We start from the raw sequence: 21,770 nt of genomic DNA, 5'->3' as shown, positions 1-21,770 counted from the left end.
CAGTGTATGGATCCCTTGCCTCCAGGCACAGTAGGCTTGACCATTTCGCGTCCTGAGAGTACTTACAAAACAGTGTTTGTTCATACACTGATATGGGAAACTGGGGAATGTTAGATAATATCCCAGTCACTAACACAGGGAGACAATGTGTGACTTATCAACCAGGAGAAGTAGTAGCATCAGGTTTACTGATACAGATTCCTAATGGGCAATCTGGTGATAGTCGCCCAGATTCTGACTCCAAGCAGCAAAACCCAGGAATATACTGGACAGCAGCTGTGACAGCTGACTGACCTATGCTCACCATCTATATAAATGGCATACCATTAGAAGGACTGGTGGACACAGGTACAGATCGAACAGTCATTAGAGGTGCCAACTGGCCCAGTCACTGGCCAAAGATTAAGGCAGACACCTACATGTCTGGTGTAGGAGGATCAATAGCAGCTGAAGTTAGTGCTACCCCTTTGAAGGTGAAACAGGAGTTTTTACTCCTTTTGTAGTTGAAAAAATCCCCATCAATATGTGGGGAAAAGACATCTTACAACAATTAGGGTTAAAAATGAGTACTTCGGTTTTTTAGGCAGGGCTGCTATTGAAGGCCTGCCAACACTTTCACCTGTTCCTATCCAATGGAAAATTGATACATCAGTGTGGATAGAACAGTGGCCCTTAGGTAGCGATAAAATTCAGGCCTTACTAGACATAGTACAGGAGCAACTTGACCAAGGACACTTACAACCTTCTCTAAGTCCTTGGAATTCCCCAGTATTTGTTGCAAAAAAGAAATCTGGAAAATGGAGGATGTTGATTGATTTAAGAAAGGTAAATGAACAGATGGAAACTGTGGGAACTCTTCAACCTGGACTCCCATCTCCTACTCAGTTGCCAAGAGAATGGCCTCTTTAGATCATTATCGATCCAAAATAGAAAATTTTGATTACATCAAACTAAAAAGTTTTGTACAAATAATACTAATGCAAACAAGATTAGAAGGGAAGTAACAAATTGGGAAAATATTTTTACAGTTAAAGATTCTGATAAAGGCCTCATCTCCAAAATATATGGAGAACTGACCTTAATTTATAAGAAATCAAAGCATTCTCCAATTGATAAATGGTCAAAGGATATGAACAGACAATTCTCAGATGATGAAATTGAAATTATATCCACTCATATGAAAGAGTGTTCCAAATCACTACTGATCAGAGAAATGCAAATTAAGACAACTCTGAGATACTACTACACACCGGTCAGATTGGCTAAGATGACAGGAACAAATAATGATGAATGTTGGAGGGGATGTGGGAAAACTGGGACACTGATGCATTGTTGGTGGAGCTTGAAAGAATCCAGCCATTCTGGAGAGCAATTTGGAACTATGCCCAAAAAGTTATCAAACTGTGCATACCCTTTGATCCAGCATTGCTGCTATTGGGCTTATACCCCAAAGAAATACTGAAGAGGGGAAAGGGACCTGTATGTGCCAAAATGTTTGTGGCAGCTCTTTTTGTTGTAGCTAGAAACTGGAAGATGAATGGATGTCCATCAATTGGAGAATGGTTGGGTAAATTATGGTATATGAAGGTTATGGAATATTATTGCTCTGTAAGAAATGACCAGCAGGATGAATTCAGAAAGTTTTGGAGAGACTTACATCAACTGATGTTGAGTGAAATGAACAGAACCAGAAGATCGCTGTACACTTCAACAACAATGCTGTATGAAGATGTATTCTGATGGAAGTGGATATCTTCAACATAAAGAAGATCCAGTCACTTCCAGTTGATCAATGATGGACAGAAACAACTACACCCAGAGAAGGAACACTGGGAAATGAATGTAAATTGTTAGCACTACTGTCTTTCTATCCAGGTAACTTATACCTTCGGAATCCAATTCTTAATGTGCAACAAGAAAATTGGATTTACACACATATATTATATCTAGGTTATACTGTAACACATGTAAAATGTATGGGATTGCCTGTCATCTAGGGGAGGGAGTAAAGGGAGAGAGGGGAAAATTTGGAAAAATGAATACAAGGGATAATGTTATAAAAAAAATTACTCATGCATATATACTGTCATAAAAATTTTATAATTATAAAATTAAAAAAAATTAAATAAAAAAAATAAAACTCAGCAAAGTACCTTGCAAAAAAAGAAAGAGAGAGAGAGAGAGAGAGAGAGAGAGAGAGAGAGAGAGAGAGAGAGAGAGAGAGAGAGAGAGAGAGAGAGAGAGAGAGGATGGCCTCTTTGGGTTCTAGACATTAAGGATTGTTTCTATTTTATCCCTCTAGATAAGGAGGATATGAAAAGATTTGCCTTTTCAGTGCCCGGCGTTAACTTAGCTGAGCCTTATAAAAGATATGAATGAACAGTTTTACCACAGGGAATGAAAAGCAGCCTTACTATGTGTCAAATGTATGTTGCTGCTGCTCTTACTCCAGTAAAAAAAGCATTTCCAAAAGTAATGTTATTACATTACATGGATGATATATTGGGATGTGCACCTGAGGAACAAATGTTAGAAGCATGTCTACAAAAAACCATAGAAACACTAAGAAACTACAAATTGTACATAGCTCCAGAAAAAATTCAAAGACATGCTCCTTTTCAATATTTAGGATATGCAGTATATCCTTATGTGCTCACAGTACAAAAACTCTCCTTAAGAACAGAGAAGCTGGGGGGCAGCTAGGTAGGGCAGTGTATAGAGCACCAGCCCTGAATTCAGGAGGACCCGAGTTCAAATCTGGTCTCAGACACTTAACATTTCCTAGCTGTGTGACCCTGGGCAAGTCACTTAACCCCAGCCTCAGAAAAAAAAAAAAAAAAAGAAAAGAAAAGAAAAGAAAAAAGAACAGAGAAGCTAAACATCCAGAAATTGATAGGAGATATCCAATGGATGTGTCCAGTGTTAAGCTTGACTACCTGTCAATTGCAACTATTATATGACATTTTAAGGAGAGACAATGTTTTAAACTCACCACGCCAGCTTACAAAAGAAGCTCAAGAGGCTTTGAGAGAAATTGAACTGGCTTTATCGAATGTGGTTGAAAGAATCACTCAAAAACCTTTGGAAATATCAGTTTTTGCTACACAAGAGGCACCCACAGCAGTCCTTCATCAAGAAGACAGTGTATAGAGTCAGTGAACCTCCCAGCCCAACCAGAACAAAGCCTTACTCCTCACCCAGTGCTTCTGACTAGAATTTTATTAAAGGTCATTAAGTGAGCAGTACAATTATCTGGCATAAGACCTGACAATATATACACCTTTTAAACCAATGCATAAATTAATGTATTCTGTGAAACCATCCTACAGTGGCAAATTTTATTGGCCATAACTCCAGATTTTACACACGGGTCTTCATTAAAGATATCCTGGCTATTACATAATTGGCAATGGATTCTTGAAGAAAAGGTTTCTAAAGTTTCTTTTAAAGAACCAACCATCTTTATAGATACATCCAAACATAATATTTGCACTGTATACTCTCGTGACTTAACTATAAATAGAGTAGTCAGAACTCCTTTTCAGTCCACTCAGCAGAATGAATTTTATGCAATCATACTAGCTCTTACCTATTATCCAGGAGATGTAAATATAATATCTGATTTGGCCTATTCAGTAGGTGTAATACAAAGAATTGCCACAGCCCAAATAAAATTTGTAAATTCCAATATATATCAGATCTTTAAGGAACTTCAAGAGCAAGTGAGAAAGCATCCAGGTAAGATTTATATCTTGCATGTCCACTCTCATAGTAGACTTCCAGGTCCCAGGTCCTATTTCTGATGGTAATTCAAAGGCAGAGCTTTCTAACCATGTTGGCCAATACTCCTTTGTTTCAAGAAGCCCAAGAATCTCATTTTAAATATCATCAGGCTGCTTGAGCTTTATGTTTACAATTTGGAATAACAAGAGAGGAAGCTAGGAGCATAGTGAAAGCCTGTCCAGTTTGCCTTCCTTTCCATGCTCCTACACACCCTCCAGGGAAGAATCCTTGTGGTTTGAGACCTAATGAAATTTGGCAAATGTATGTGACCCGTTATAAGTCTTTTGGTCGTCTGTCTTTTATCCATGTTGTGGTAGAGACTTTTTCAGGATTCACTTTTGCAATACCAGCAGCAAAAGAGACAGCCCAAGTGGTCACTGAATTCCTTATCCAAGCATTTCAATTATGGGTATGCCACAAGCAATAAAAATAGACAATCAACCTGCATATACTTCTAAACATTTCACTTTTGTGCACAGTATAAGATTTTACACACCACTGGCATACTTTTTAATCCTCAAGGTCAGGCAATAGTATAGAGGAGAATCAGAGAGACATTAAGATGCTCCTCTGAAAAAAAAAAAAAAAAGAAAGGGGGAGCCATGGGTAACTCTAGAGAACTTCTAAATCTAGCTCTTTATACTATTAACTTCTTGATCTTTGGCAAAGATGAACTGGTTCTGGCAGACAGGTTTTATATCCCACTGGCAGGGCAATGTCCAGTGAGAGCAGATTTACTGTCTTTAGATAATTGCCAGGTGATGTGAAGAGACCCAGAAAGGGGTGAATGGACGGGACCAGATCAGTTAACTGCTTGGGGGAGAGGGTTTGCTTGTATCTCCACAGATGGAGAAGGAATTAGATGGGTGCCAATGAGCTGTATTTTCCTTGTCCATCAGAGAGAGATGGAACAGACCTTTAAAACGAAGGAGAAGACCCAAGAAACATCAAGTAGTTCTGTTGCTGACTGTGCAACACTGAAATAGCCTGCCAGTTATGGCAATTGACTCATGGACATCAAATATAGTTGGACTTCAAAACCTTCAGGCATTATTGGATTCTCTGAGACAAGATAAGACTGGTGTAGGACTTGAAAACCCTCAGGAATCATTGGATTCTCTGAGACATAAGACTGGTGTAGGACTTGAAAACCCTCAGGAATCATTGGATTCTCTGAGACATCATAAGACTGTTGTAGGACTTGAAAACCCTCAGGAATCATTGGATTTTCTGAGAAATGATAAAAGTGCTGCGGGACTTTAAAATCTGCAGGAATCATTGGATTCTCTGATACATGATAATACTGTTGTTGGACTTCAAAATCCTCAGGAATTATTGGATTCTCTGAGATATGATAAGATTGTTGTTGTAGAACCCTTTCTAAACCAGGGGTTCTCAAACTATGGCCCATGGGCCAGATGTGGCTCGCTGAGGACATTAATGTGGCCCACTGGGTTATGGCAAATGGGCTGAGGGGTGGAGACAGTGTGACTTTTTTACTATAGTCCAGTCCTCCAACAGTCTGAGGGACTGGCCCTCTATTTAAAAAGTTTGAGGACCACTGTTCTAAACCCTTAGGAATCATTGCATTTTCTGAGAAATGATAAAACTATTGCAGGACTTCAAAACCTGTAGGAATCATTGGATTCCCTAACATATAAAAAGACTGTTGCAGGACTTCAAAAACTTGTGGGGATCATTGGATTCCCTGACATGTGAAGCAATGGACAATAGATTGGTTTTGGACTATCTCTTGGCTGCTGAAGAAGGCGTATGTGTGACTGTTGTTTACATACCCTCCTTCTAGGACTTCTGGAAATCTTTTACAAGACCGTGTTGATTTATAATTGTTTTTTATATCACTACTTGTATGTACAATTCATGTTTGTTACACCACATTGAGCCTGCACTGACTGTGAGGAGAGTTATCACTAATAGCCTCTGCATTATTGCTATGTGCTTCTGTAATACCTCCCATGCTGATGCATTTGTGCATACCTGTCTCTAATAAGACCCTTCAGCCCAGAAACCCGCTAGCAATCCCCACTTCCCTTTGGTGCTTTTCATCTCCCTTCCTGAGATGTCAGGGATGGTGTGATCACCTCCTTTTCCATGTTTTCACCTCCTTTCCTGAAAAGTGGGGGGGAGTGACTACCTGTGTTCTAAAACAAAGGAAAGTGGAGATGTAAAGGGATGGAACTAAGCAGATGCACTTAGATAACCAAGCACCTAAAGCTAATTACCAATTGGACAATACTCTATTAACATATGCTTGGAGGATGACCTGCTCAATTATTCTGTGCTGGCTTGATCTGTGAGAGTGGACAGAGAAGGGTGAGAGAGATCAGAGGGTGGAGTAGGACAAGCGGGATCATTCTTTGGTGGTGGAGAGAGAGAGAAAGGAGGCGTGAAGATTCCTATATCTATTCCCCTTACTTGGGACCCCAAAAGACCAAGAATGAAGACTTTTGCTTATCCTACCTCGGGCTGGCTCTAAGGTATCCAAGTTACTAACTCAGTCATTACAGTCCTGTGTATTTTATTTTATGCATTTAAAACACTATTCTGAAGAATATATAGGCTTCATCAATTTCCCAAGAAGTTCACAATTCAAAAAAATTTAAGAATCTTTGTCCTAGATGAGCTTAAAATTGGGTCTCTGTTGCTGTGATAGGGAGGACATCAGACCCATTTCTGTAAGCTCTATCTGGGGGTGGGACTTTGACTCAATATGGGCAATGTAGCCAAGGTAATTCTTCTTCTTCTTCTTCTTCTTTTTTTTTTTTTTTTTTGACAATTTAACATTTCCATTTTAATAAGTTTAAAGACATTGCATCACTCTCAGAATTAGATAAATCAAACCACAAAATAAATAAGAAAGAAGTCTAAGAGGTAAATAGAATACTAGAAAAGTTTGATATGATAGATCTTTGGCGAAAGCTAAATGGAGACAGAAAGGAGTATACTTTCTTCTCAGCAGTTCATGGAACCTATACAAAAATTTATCATATACTAGGGCATCAAAACCTCAAAATCAAATGCAGTAAGGCAGAAATAGTAAATGCATCCTTTTCAGACCACAATGCAATCAAAATTACATTTAATAAAAAGCCAGGGGAAAATAGACCAAAAAATAATTGGAAACTAAATAATCTTATACTAAAGAATGATTGGGTAAAACAGCAAATCATAGACATAATTAATAACTTCACCCAAGAAAATGACAATAATGAGACATCATACCAAAATGTGTGGGATACAGCCAAAGCAGTAATAAGGGGAAGTTTTATATCTCTACAAGCCTACTTGCATAAAAAAACCCCAGACAAACACAAAACGTGAAATTCAAAAAATAAAAGGTGAGATTAATAAAATTGAAAGTAAAAAAACTATTGAATTAATTAATAAAACTAAGAGTTGGTTCTATGAAAAAAACAACAAAATAGACAAACCCTTAGTAAACCTGATTAAAAAAAGGAAAGAGAAAAAGCAAATTGTTAGTCTTGAAAATGAAAAGGGTGAACTCACCACTAATGAAGAGGAAATTAGAACAATAGTTAGGAGCTACTTTGCTCCACTTTATGCCAATAAATTCGATAACTTAAATGAAATGGAAGAATACCTTCAAAAATATAGCTTGCCCAGATTAACAGAGGAAGAAGTAAGTAGTTTAAATAGTTCCATCTTAGAAAAAGAAATAGAACAAGCTATTAACCAACTTCCTAAGAAAAAGTCCCCAGGACCAGATGGATTTACATATGAATTCTACCAAACATTTAAAGTACAACTCATTCCAATGCTATGTAAACTATTTGAAAAAATAGGGATTGAAGGAGTCCTATCAAATTCCTTCTATGACACAGACATGGTACTGATACCTAAACCAGGTAGATTGAAAACTGAGAAAGAAAACTATAGACCAATTTCCTTAATGAATATTGATGCTAAAATCTTAAATAAGATATTAGCAAATAGACTTCAGAAAATCATCCCCAGGATAATACACTATGACCAAGTGGGATTTATACCAGGAATGCAGGGCTAGTTTAATATTAGGAAAACTATTAGTATAATTGACCATATTAATAATCAAACTAATAAAAACCATATGATCATCTCAATAGATGCAGAAAAAGCATTTGATAAAATCCAACATCCATTCCTACTAAAAACGCTTGAGAGTATAGGAATAAATGGACTATTCCTTAAAATAATAAGGAGCATATATTTAAAACCTTCAGTAAACATCATATGTAATGGCGATAAACTAGAACCTTTCCCTGTAAGATCAGGAATGAAACAAGGTTGCCCACTATCACCATTACTTTTCAATATAGTACTAGAAACTCTAGCCTCGGCAATAAGAGCCGAGAAAGAGATTCAAGGAATTAGAGTAGGAAATGAGGAAATCAAATTATCATTTTTCGCAGATGACATGATGGTATACTTAGAGAACCCCAAAGACTCTGCTAAAAAGCTATTAGAAATAATTCAGAATTTTAGCAAAGTCGCAGGATACAAAACAAATCCACATAAATCCTCAGCATTTTTATACATTACTAACACAATCCAACAGCAAGAGATACAAAGAGAAATTCCATTCAAAATAACGGTAGATTGTATAAAATATTTGGGAACATATCTACCAAAGGAGAGTCAGGAACTATATGAGCAAAATTACGAAACACTTGCCACAAAAATAAAGTCAGATTTAAATAATTGGAAAGACATTCAGTGCTCTTGGATAGTCCAGCGAATATAATCAAGATGACAATACTCCCTAAACTAATCTATTTATTTAGTGCTATACCAATCAGACTCCCAAGAAACTATTTTAATAACCTAGAAAAAATAACAACTGAATTCATATGGAACAACAAAAGGTCGAGAATTTCAAGGGAAGTAATGAAAAAAAAAAACAAGTGAAGGTGGTCTAGCTGTACCTTATCTAGAACTGTATTATAAAGCAACAGTCACCAAAACCATTTGGTATTGGCTAAGAAATAGACTAGTTGATCAGTGGCATAGGTTAGGTTCACAGGGCAAGATAGTGAATAAAAATAGCAATCTAGTGTTTGACAAACCCAAAGATCCCAAATTTTGGGATAAGAATTCATTATTTGACAAAAACTGCTGGGAAAACTGGAAATTAGTATGTCAGAAACTAGGCATGGACCCACATTTAACACCACATACTAAGATTAGATCAAAATGGGTCCAAGATTTAGGCATAAAGAACGAAATCATAAATAAATTGGAGGAACATGGGATGGTTTACCTCTCAGACTTGTGGAGGAGGAAGGAGTTTGTGTCCAAGGGAGAACTAGAGACCATTATTGATCACAAAATAGAACATTTTGATTACACCAAATTAAAACATTTCTGCACAAACAAAACTAATGCAAACAAGATTAGAAGGGAAGTAACTGGAAAACATTTTTACAGTTAAAGGTTCTGATAAAGGCCTCATCTCCAAAATATACAGAGAATTGACTTTAATTTATAAGAAATCAAGCCATTCTCCAATTGATAAATGGTCAAAGGTTATGAACAGACAATTCTCAGATGATGAAATTAAAACTATTTCCACTCATATGAAAGAGTGTTCCAAATCACTATTGATCAGAGAAATGCAAATTAAGACCACTCTGAGATACCACTACACACCTGTCAGATTGGCTAAGATGACAGGAACAAATAACGATGAATGTTGGAGGGGCTGTGAGAAAACTGGGACACTGATGCATTGTTGGTGGAGTTGTGAAAGAATCCAACCATTCTGGAGAGCAATCTGGAATTATGCCCAAAAAGTTATCAAAATGTGCATACCCTTTGACCCAGCAGTGCTACTACTGGGCTTATATCCCAAGGAAATACTAAAGAAGGGAAAGGGACCTGTATGTGCCAAAATGTTTGTGGCAGCCCTTTTCATAGTGGCTAGAAGCTGGAAAATGAATGGATGTCCATCAATTGGAGAATGGTTGGGTAAACTATGGTATATGAATGTTATGGAATATTATTGTTCTATAAGAAATGACCAACAGGAGAAATACAGAGAGGCTTGGAGAGACTTACATCAACTGATGCTGAGTGAAATGAGCAGAACCAGAAGATCATTATACACTTCAACAATGATACTGTACGAGGATGTATGCTGATGGAAGTGGATATCTTCAACATAGAGAAGAGCTAATCCAATTCCAATTGATTAATGATGGACAGAATCAGCTACATCCAGAAAAGGATCACTGGGAAATGAGTGTAAACTGTTAATTCTACCTTCTGAATCCAATTTTTCTTGTGCAACAAGAGAATTGTACGGATCTGCACACATATATTTTATCTAGGAAATACTTTAACATGTTTAACATGTATATGACTACCTGCCATCTAGGGAAGGGGGTGGAGGGAGGGATGGGAAAAGTTGTAACAGAAGTGAGTGCAAGGAACAATGGTGTAAAAATTACCATGATTTTGTTCTGTCAATAAAAAGCTATAATTTTTTAAAAAATTGCATCATTATTTGAAAGGATAGGACACAAAGTCCCAATCAAAGTGTATTCTTTATGCCTGAAGTGTATTCTCTCCACAGCTACACTTTAGATAATCTTTCTCTCTTCATCAAAACAAAGATTAAACACTGTTTTTTACATGAAATCTATCCTGGTTCCCTCTTTTATCCCCAAAGAATAGGGCACTTCTTCCCTAACTTATCCTATATTTTAAAATAATATATATATATATATGTATATATATATGTATATATATATTTGTATTATTTTTATATTTATTCTGTTCATCCATATATGTGTATTTGTTATTTCCTATTAAAATGTAAGCTCTGGGTGAGGACAGCTGCTTCACTCTTATATTTGTACCCCTGACATCTGGCAACACCTAATATGGAGTACGTAATCAATAAACTCTGATTGACAATATCATAAAATTTAAGGGTAATTCTTTTTACTCCATGAGATTGTGATCACAACCATTTCGTCTTAAAAAATTGTCATTAATGAATCCAATCCAGCAAACATCCAAGAGAACTGAGATCTCACTCAATATTTTGTAGACTCACTGATTACATTCTTATTATTCTGCTCCGGTATTATAGTGTTCTACCAACACTATAATACTGAAAAGAGTCCACAGAGGGCTTAAAACCGCTATTACTGGATGATCCACAGCAGCCTATCTCTTGCTGTCCCAACTCCTATCCTAATCTCCCCCCCTCATCTTGTCTTCCAGATAATCTTTCAGCTAGGGAAGCATTTTGGTCATACTGCCCAGTTATCTGGAGAGAAAGAGGAGTATCCTGCTATCCAAGCCTAGTTTGTCATTTAACTCCTCTTTTGCACCTCCTTCTAGTTTATAAGGACTCTCACTTGATGGAATTTATTTATAGATACAAGAAATGAGTTATTCTCTGTGCCTCACACTTGACATTGATTTAATGACATCCTGTTTCATGGGAAGTGAACCAAAGTTTACCAGGAATTCAGATTTAAAAATACTAGACAATTTCCACTAAAGGGAGGAAAAGGCTTCCTTTTTCCTTTCCCTACCCTCCAACTGGGCAAAAAAACATAAGTTCATCTTAAGTTGGTATATCACAAAGGTATGTGGCTTAATCTTAAAAAAAACTCCCATTAAACTAGGAAGGTCAACCAGTGTCTGTTCCTGCTGCCCCTGGAAAACAAAGGCAAAGGCAAGTTGTGCAGCCATCCCTGAAGGAGCAGCAGGAGAGAATTGGGATTTTTGATAACACACATCACCACACCCAGAAGTTCCTATGGCTGTTTGCTAGCCAATAAATCATCTCCACCCGGCCTCTAGGACAAGGTTCTTAACTTTTTGTGTACAATAGAGCCTTTTGGCAATCTGGTAAACCCTAGGGACCCCTTAGAATAATGTTTTTAATGCATAAAACATGTAGGACTTCAAAGGGCATAGACCCAGCGGTCGGGTTATGGATAGGATTATTATTACATTGACATTCAGGATCCTGTGACCTCCGGCATAGGCTCAATCAGAAGAATAAATTAAGACTTGAAGGTATTTTTAAGAATGCTGAATCTCGGGGACCTTATGACATCATTGCTCCCAACTTTTCAGGACCCACACTTGAAGCATACCCTGCCCCTCCCCACAATTGCCGGGATCCCATCAGGCAGAAGCCGTCCCCGAGGCCCCCAGGGAAAGCCTCCAGGACCCTCTGGCCTCCAACACTGCGCTGTCTCCTTTCACCTGTCTTCCCAGAAGCCAGCTCAGCCCAGATACCATAAAAGGCCAGCGGATACTCCCTCGCCAATCGGGCTCCCAGCTGGGGGATGCTGCCCGCGGGCAGCCTCAGAGGAGAGGGAGGATTTCGGAGTTCCCCAGACTGTAGCCCAGAGCTGCTACTTGCAGCCTCCATGGCTCAGCTGCCCTGGTTTCCTTAATGTGAAAACACAGGCTTACCAACAAACATATACTTAGATTAAATTCTGAAGGCTTGCTAAGAAGATACGGTCATTCCAGCTGAGGCATTTTTCCTAAGAAATTACTAAAAGAACGCTGAAGTTAATATGGCCTCCAGCAATATGCAAAGTATGTCTGAAGCTTTACTTTGTAAGAGAAAGACAAAAATAAAACAAACCCCTGTGGGATTCCATTTCCTCTCAGAAAACTGGCAGTTCTCCTTATTGGAAGGGAAAGAGGTTCTGTCTCTTCACTCTGAGACGACCAAACAATTTCTCCTCAGATAGTTACTTTTCAGAATGAGGCTTGGAATAATTGTTTGGGGTTTTTTTCTTTTCTTTTAAAGGAGGGGAGCAGGGACTGAGTAGGTAGGTGGGTGAAAGGGGGATAAACTAGGGGGTGGAAATATGGTATAGAACAGAACGGCCGAGCATTTCCATCACGTGTGTATTCTCAAAAAAGCTGCTCTCAAGTTCTCTGTGGGAACACGCTACTCAAACGCCCTACCTCACCCATGGCTTACTTTGACTAATCAGAGGGCATAATGAATTAAAGCAAGGATAATAAAGTAAGAGAAGTCGGGGCAGTGGATAGAGCGCCTGGTCATGGAGTCCGGAGGGCCTCGGCTCAAACTCGACCTCAGACACTTACTAGCTGTCACTTAACCCCATTGCCTCGCAACAAATAAATAAATATGAATACATCCTCATCCTGAGGGAACGTTCTCTCAGACACTTTTCTGGAGAAGTGCATTCAGAGCATCGGTCAAAGTGCGCCTAGGAGAGGCAGAGGTGGGGAACCTAATGGCCAGGACATTCATGTGGGGGAACGATTCACACTCTGATACTACTGGGCTGCGGTGTTATTGCATTGTGGTAGAGAATGTCACAGCCTCTGCCAGTCCTGGGGAGCAGGGCATGGTCTCTATCTCTAATTGCCTTTGCTCTAGAGTTCTTCACCAGTCTCAGGGTCACCCGGCTCCTCTTGCCAGCTTATCATCGGGGCAACCCTTGCAGCTCCGGGCTGCCAGCCTGCCAATGAGCTAACTGATGGGTTACCTGCTCCAGAAGGAGCCATTGTTACGTTTTCAGTGAGAGCATTTATTTACCTTCGGATGGGTAAATACAGTTTGGACTGGTCGTTTTGTTGATCGCATCAGAAAGTGTTGATATTGAAGATTAAACAAAAGTGTATGGATGGTGCAAACATTGGAGCAGGGTTCTGTTGTTGTTACTGTTTGAGAACCCTTAAAATATTTACCTGCATACTCCTGGAAACACTTAAGAGCAATGATATGGCTGAGCAATCAATAAATAGTATTTGGAGCACCTGGTTAAGCTCAGAGAATACAGAAAGCAGCAAAAGACAAAACCTGCCCTCAAGGAACTTACTCTCTAATGAGACCAGCAACAAATATATGCAAGCTATTTACAAGATAAATGCAGGGAAATTAGCGGAGGAAAGGCCCTGAAATTGGGAGGGTTTGGAGAAGGCTTGCAGTGTAGTAGATGGGGGACTTTAGTTGTGACTTAAAGGAAGCCAGGGGGTAGAGGAGGGAGACTATTCCAGATTTAGGACCAGAAAAGAATGCCAGAGCCTAGAAATGGAGTTTCTTGTTCTTGGAACTGCCAGGAGCCCAGCATCACTGGAATGAAGAGTATGCATTGAGCAATAAGGTGCAAAAAGACTGGAAAGGTAGCTGGGGCCTAGACTAGGAAGGATTTGAATGCTAAATGGAGCATATTTGTTCCTTTGGAGTTTATTGAGTATAGCAAGAGACTCAAAAGTCTAGGAAAAGTAGGTGAACCAGAAGACAAAAGTGTCAGGAATACCTGGAGGAGAGAGATTAGCTATGTGGAGAGCATGGTCAGTTGTGTAAAATGCAGAAGATAGGAAAAAGAGGATTAGGACTGAGAAAAAAAGCATCATATTTGGCAATGAAAAAATCATTGGTAACTTTGGAGAGAACAGCTTCAGTTGCAGGCCTGGAATGTAAGCTGTTGAAGAATGAGAGACCCAGTGTAGAGAACTTTTTTCTAGGAGCTTGACTGAGAAAGAGAGGAACTTTATAGGACAGTAGGGCCTAATGAAGTGAGGGGGGGCTTTTTCATGTTTGTGCATGTGTATGTATGTTTTAAACAATGGCATAGCCTTAAAAGGAGATAGGGATGTATATAGATCAGATCATGAGTTATTAATAGACCCCAAATTTATTTAAATGATTTCATTGGGGAACATTTGTTAGGACTTCGGGCTACATTTCTATTATGTCCCTATTTCCTTTGATATCTCACCATCAAAGCTTCTACATATAAGGCTGCTGTCAGACCAGAAAGCTAGTTGCCAACCACATATACATAATAATACAAGAATATGGGTCAGGGCTAGACAATAACCTTTCACTTGCTTGCTAAGCTCTTAGCTTATCCTTTTGTGCTAGCTCAGGTTTATTTGCATGTTTAGATCCAAAGGATTTTCTGGGTAAGGAAAAAAAGGAGGGGGCTCCATGCCACTTATTTCTTTGGGATTTCTTTGGCAGAGATGCCAAAAATATAATCTTGTGACTATTTGGGAAGAATGGAGGATAACATTCAATTCTCTTGATTACCTGATAAAGAAATCAAGCAGCAATTACTAGGGCTTTATAATTATAAATCAGATAGAATCTGAGACCTGAACATAGATTTTTTAAAGAAGGAATTCAAAAGTCAGATTTCATCTTAGCCTGGAGACATTTTGCTTCATTTTTTGGCCCTAGTCTCTATTATGACTCAAGATTTCTGCCAGCACTTATCTGAAAAATTAAGAGAAGAAACGTCCCTCGATCCTTTGAGAAATTGTAGGGGAAGGGGAAAATCACAGGTGTGGAATATTGCATATTATATATGTGTGTGTTAATTAGTTTTGATTGGTTTTGCTATTTTTTTCTCTTCCTCATAATTTTTGTGTGTGTTTATAACTGTAGCAATTAAAAAGGTTCCAAAGGCAGTTTCTGGGCAACTTAACAATTAATTTTATTAACACGGCCATAAAGATTATCATTTGGCTAATAATACATATTAGACTATACCGGACTCACAATTTATGGTATTCCAGAGGGGTGACAATCAATTCAGATTGGTTAACACATGAGAGGTGTGGGCTATATTAAAATGAAGGTCTTAGGGTACGTGACTTAGGTCACTCCTATCTAGAGGATAAATCTACCAACACAATGAGCTGGAATACACCCATTAGTCCAACTTAGAATTTCTTTTGCTGTCTGATTAGATCTTGGCCTAGGGAAGATTTCCCTCACTGATAGGTTTCTGGTTGGGGAAGTTGAGAAGGGAAAAAACCTTGGTCCTAATACAATAAATAGTTGTTAAAAAACAAAAGTGAATATTCATTTTTCACTTAGAGGATGGCTCTCTGGGAGGAAAGGGAAGGGAAAGGATATAGGAAGGAATCTAGATAATGAAAAACGAAGGATATTGAAAAAACCTATTGCTTAAAAAAAAAAAAAATAGCCCTACAAATGGTCCCAATCTACTTCCTCTCCCTCTGGCTTTCTCTTTGTCCACAGAGGGACACTCCATCCCCCTGAGTGTCTGCTGCAGTCCCACATGGACTCCAGAGACCTCCCCACCCAAGGGCCCCTAACTCATAGTCCCTTTGTGCACTTGCGTTTTGTGACATACTCTTGTAACACCCAAGGGTGCAAGGAAATGCCCCTTTCAGCTGGTTATTTTCCTGCACCGTGGTGCCATATCTGCTGACTATTCCTTTGACCTTATTACTCATCTCTCTCTTGAACGAAGGCATGGACCCACTCCCTCCCTCTCCGGACCATCTGTCAGCCGTCTTGGCGGCTCTCCAAAAATCCCCCTTCTAAGCTCTCCCACTTCTCAGCTACTTTGCTATATCTCAGGGGGACCTTCTTCTGAGTCTGGCCCGCTTTTCTTTTTTGCATTAATGAAGCTTCGTGACACAAGAGAGTTTCCTTGAATTCTTTCTAACTTCTCTGAACCTTTAGGAGGACACATCTATAACTAGGGATAAAAAAAGAAAGGCAAAAAACAAAGGCAAACCTCAACTCAAAACAAAACACTTCCTCCTTACCTCTTTCTCATAGAATTCCCCTCTTTTTTTAAGCTGCTGCTCCAGCACCATTTAATGCATGGTCTTTTCCTGATTGCAACTCATAGTACCTTTCCTACTAAATTACCTTATACTGATCTATTTTGTATATATTTGTATATTTCTATTTATTTTAGGATTTTTTACTTCATATTTATGTTTGCATGTGTCTTCATATGATCTTGTTTTCTCCTCCATTAGAACATAAATTTCTTGGCAGTAGGGACTGATTTCTTCGTGATTGTATCCCCAGTGCCAGGCACACAGTTAGTGCTTAATACAGCCTAAATTTCTAATCTTATTGATTTCAGAAGGCTTAACTAAAAGCCATAGTTCTATTATTTATTGATTTATTTTTTACATATATTATTATAAGATCAAATAATCAGTCGAGTGGAAGACCTCCCATATCCCTCATTCTAAGGGTTATTTTATTCTGGTCTACCTACCTGTTAGAATCCATATGAAAGATCATTGGGCTTATCAAAGTTCTGTAGGAATAGTCTATCAATTTGTCCACATCCTAGCAGTCTTTTGTGTCACAAGTGGAAGGATTACTGTCATCTTTAGTGTGTAAGAATCACTGAAAAAAATACAAGTCAGCTTCCTCCATCTTCCAACTAGCTCAGTAATTTTTTTTTCCTGTGCATTAAAAAGCACAGGAAATCTTTCCGTTTAAGCACAGAATCAAGCATACTTTGTTCTCTGTGCTTCTTTGAGGAGCATGTCTGTCTGGCTCTTTAGGGAGCCACACATTAGGCATAAACTTGTATAGATGCTTTAGTGATAGAGGACCAAGCCGTTCCCCCTTCATCCCACCCCCATTCATCATACACATACAGAGCTTCACTTCTGGCTTCAATGAGCACTGATTTTGTTCTGATCAGGGCTGGAAGCACTCCAGAGAACAATGAAATCATAAGAAGATGCTGAACATGGCACAGCTGAATGTGTCTCCATCTTGTCCAGGTGCATTGTTAACTCAGGCTTCTATTCCAGGAACTTGTCTCAATTACTGATAATGAAATGCTGACTGCATTTAATGCCTGAAAATCAATGTTCTAACAGAGGAGCACCCTGCTATCCACACTCTTGGAGACCTCTGGCCTTGGTCTAATATTCATTGTGACTCCTTTTGGTCATCTTGTTCTTTATTTCAAATGGTTCCCCAGTAAGAATGGCAATTTAACAGGCAGAAATATTTTACTAATTTAAATGTTGGAAATCTAGCTGGAGAGGACAGACAGCAGTTTCTAAGCACCCTGCATGGTCACACACTGTCTCACATTTCTTCCCCAGCTAAAGTTGTTCATTTCAACCAAGAAAATAGTACATGGTCTATCAAGCCCAGAATCTGGGAGAAATCAGGACAGATGGAAAGGAAATTGGTCAATGAATGTAAAATTTAATTTGTGCTTCCTTTCTGTTACCCAATCCAAGTGGAAAGTGCACTAGACTTGTCCATTTAGAGAAGTCAGAGGCTCCAGCTTGATTCCTGGCTTTGCAAATTATTTAACCTGTCCTAGCCTGTTTCCTTTTAGGTAAAATGAAGAGGCTAGGTAAGATGATCCCTAAGATCTACTTCTGTTCTTACTCCTCAGTTTCTTTAATTTTGAGAGGGATCAGGGAGCCGGGTAACCCAAAACTCATATAATATAGAAGAAGAATCAGGTCATGGACAGAGCCCTGTTCTTGCCAGACAAAGCTACAAATCCAACTTATAATAGATGCTGGCCTTGTGGCCAGGGTTGAAATCATTTAACCTCTGTCAATTAGTCAATAAATATTAAGCTCCTACTATGTTTCAGGCATTACACTAAGCACTGGGAATACAAAGAGAGGCAAAAAAAAAGTATCTCATTTACCTCATAAAGCTTACAGTTTAAAAGGAGGAACATGTAAACAAATATATACAAAGCAAGCTCCATTTGGGATAAATAAGGAATAATTAATAGAGGAAGGCACTGGAATTGAGGGGTTGGGAAAGCCTTCCCTTAAAAGATATTAATTGGGATTTAAAGGAAGCCAAGGAAGTTAATAAGTGGAAACAAGGAGAATATTACAGGCATGGAGAGAGCCAGAGAAAATGTCCAAAGCCAAGAGATGGAGAGGCTTGTGGAAGAGCCAGGAGGCCAGTGTTGCTGGATTTAAAATTCCATGTTGGGCAGTAGAATATAAGAGGACTGAAGGTAGAAGGGATCTAGGTTGTAAAGGGCTTTGAATGCCAAATAGAGGACTTTATATTTGCTCCTGGGGGCAACATTGAAACACTGGAGTTTAAGTAGATGAATGAAAATCACTTTAATGGCTCAATAGAGTCTGCACAGGACTGAGGAGAGACTTGAGGAAGCAGACCTACCAGGAGATTTTTGCATGAGATGTTGAAGATCTGCATCAGTGACTGCAATGTCAGAAGAAAGAAGTGTACTTGAGAAATGTTGCAAAGGTGAAAACTACTGGTCTTGGCTAGAGAAAGTGAGAGAAGAAAAAGTGGAGGCCTTTATTGTACTTGGCCTTTTCCAGGACTTTAGCCACAAAGGGCAAATGAAATATCAGATGGCAGTGGTGATGGAAATTATCAAATGAGGGTTTTTTGAAGATAGGGAAGACATGGGAATATTTGTAGACAGTGGAGAAGGAGCCTTAATGGCTTTATCTATTAAATGGAAATATTAGTATCTGTAGCACCTAGTTCATAGGTGATGAGAGGCTTTAATTAACATAATATATGTAAAGTACTTTGTAAACTTTAGATGAATTGTTATTCTATTCAGGATTTTTTTTATACCAATTGAATCATTTTCTGAACCCAGTGATGTAGAAAAGTAATTTATCCATATCTTAATATCTCTTATGCAACTCCCCTGAATATTTCTCCTGTACCAAATCCTTATGCCATTTTCATAATTCCTCAATTGCCCAAGCACAGATAGTAAAACAACTGCTTTCAGGACCTCTGAAAATATCCCATGTTTGTGGTCATGTCACAGTAGAAGGACCCTGTAAAGGTTCTCCTTTTATTCACCAGACTCAGTTACACATCATTTCTCTGTGATATCATGATTAAATATATATATTCCATTTCCTAAAACTCTATACAATTACCTAGAGTGAATTATCTAGTTTTCAAGGTTTCTTTAAAATTGATCAGACTATAACAGCAAAGTATTATAGCTATTAGCTCAACATTGGTTTAATATGGATAGCAGACCCCAGATCATGAGGGATATAAAACAATGAATTCATTTTACTGTATAGATCCTTTTCTATCTGATGAAAGGCAGCATGATACAGTGAATAAAGAGCTGGCCTTTGGATAGGGAGGACCTGAATTACAGTCCTGCTTTGACATATATTGGCTATGTAGCCCAGGCAAGACATTTAACTTCTTAGCACTTCAGAAATCTCCCTACTGATAACTTTCAGAATAATAAGTGATCCATATTTCATATCTTTCAGAGGGAGTGTCTTACCAAGTTTAAATTATAATTGTTTTTGATCACACTGTATAGAGATATTTCAAGATCTCTTTCTGGGTCATGATTAAAGCTTTAAAAAAATTAATTTTTTAAACATCATCTTTGCCAATATATTTTTCATCCTTAAGAAAACTATTCCTTATAGCAAAGGTTTAAAAATAAAAAGCAGTTAAGCAGGACCAATCCCTTAACCTTGTCCAACAGTAAAGGTAACATTATAAACCTGTAGTTTCCCATCTCTACAAAGGGGATCATAGTGTTTTTTCTAAGTTCTTCTCCATGGTTAAACCTGACCATTTACTATGCAGTATTGAGTTTCATTTTTCTGTAAATTTATATTTGCATTGATGTAGTAATGCCATGTTCAGAAATAGCTAGATGGTACAGCAGATAAAGAGTGCTAAACCTACAGTCAGGAAGATCTAAGTTAAAATGCCACTTATAACTGCTGAAGAATGTGAAATATGGCTGGAAAGATAAGATTCCAAACATGTAAATTTATTTTATACTGGAAGTTTATATTTTATCCTGGAAGAAATGAGAGATTTAAGTTTCTGTCTAAGCCTTTGAAAGATTATTTTGTGTGAGAAATGGATATTTCTTTTATTCTTTTTTTTTTCTTGTTTTCAACATTCATTTTTTAAAAATTGAAGCTTTTTATTTTCAAAACATATTCAAGGATAATTTTTCACCAATGAATATTTCTTAAATTTAATAGGACCAATGTCCTGATACAATAATCAGAACCAAGATTTTTTTCCTCTTTTTTATTTCCTTATTCAGAAACTAATCTGTTTGGGAAATCTTAAGCGATTTTCCCAGGCCAAAATCTAATCAGATAGTAAAATAACTCTAAGTTTAGGTTCTTGCTCCCGGTTTTTGCTGTGGTCTAGGAAAGGTTAATTCCCGATTGCCCATACTGATCTAGATTTGAGTGACCTTCATTTTAATATAGCCCACGCCCTCTCAATATGTTAACCAATCTGAGTTCTTTGCCATCCCTCTGCAACACCTCTGCTTTGAAGGGCATATAAACTGTGAGCCTACCACCTTTAGAAGTCTTTGGTATTAGAAAAACAACCAAATGACCATCTTCTTATTAATAAACGTGCTAAATGTGCTCTCCTTATTAATGAAATGATTAAATTATCCAGAAACTGTCACATTTGGCACCTCTGGGAAGACCAAGTTGAAAAGGAGACAGACATTCAGAGTGACTAAAAAAATTGTTAGTATAATGAAAATTAAAATACAACTTATTCTAAAATGGAGTTTGTATTATGATTTTAATATTTTGGAGGAAAGTTATTCAGAATTTTGCAGTTACTATACATTTTGTTCATTTCTAGACTATTGAAGTATTGGATTTGTTTTTAATGTTAGCGATTTCCAAATGATAATTTCATGAAAGTATTATGACATTGATTTCAGTACCTTTGTATCTTCTGGTATATCTTCTATTCTACTTTCTTTTTATCCCCTCACTCCTGATCATCTCCACTTGTCTTCACATACCTTTTGCATTTGCTTTTTTAACATCCTATCTTCACCGGCTTCTCGCTTAAAGTTTTGTATTTTCAAATGTCAGATTGTTTACGTCAAATCTTTTATTGATTATATAAAATTTCTATCAATGATGTATTTGTTCTATCATGGAAAATACTCCAACAAGAATTTATTAAATGCCTACTATGTCCTGGATGTCATACCAGCCAATGGGGACACACAGACAAAGGTAAAACAGCTACTGCCCTTATGTAGTTTATATTTTATGGACTCTAAAATTCTATAATGTTACAGATATTTAATGCTTCTAATTTTTTAATTAAATAGGAGCATTTAATTCTCTTATATATTAACTTTCTTTTTTATTTTTATTTTCAAAACATATGCATGGATAATTTTTTAGCATTCACCCTTGCAAAACCT

Source organism: Sminthopsis crassicaudata, chromosome 3 (genome assembly GCF_048593235.1).
Source record: "Sminthopsis crassicaudata isolate SCR6 chromosome 3, ASM4859323v1, whole genome shotgun sequence".
NCBI lineage: Eukaryota > Metazoa > Chordata > Mammalia > Dasyuromorphia > Dasyuridae > Sminthopsis > Sminthopsis crassicaudata.
The sequence above is the reverse complement of the archived record's forward strand: the minus strand, read 5'-3'. Positions refer to the sequence as shown.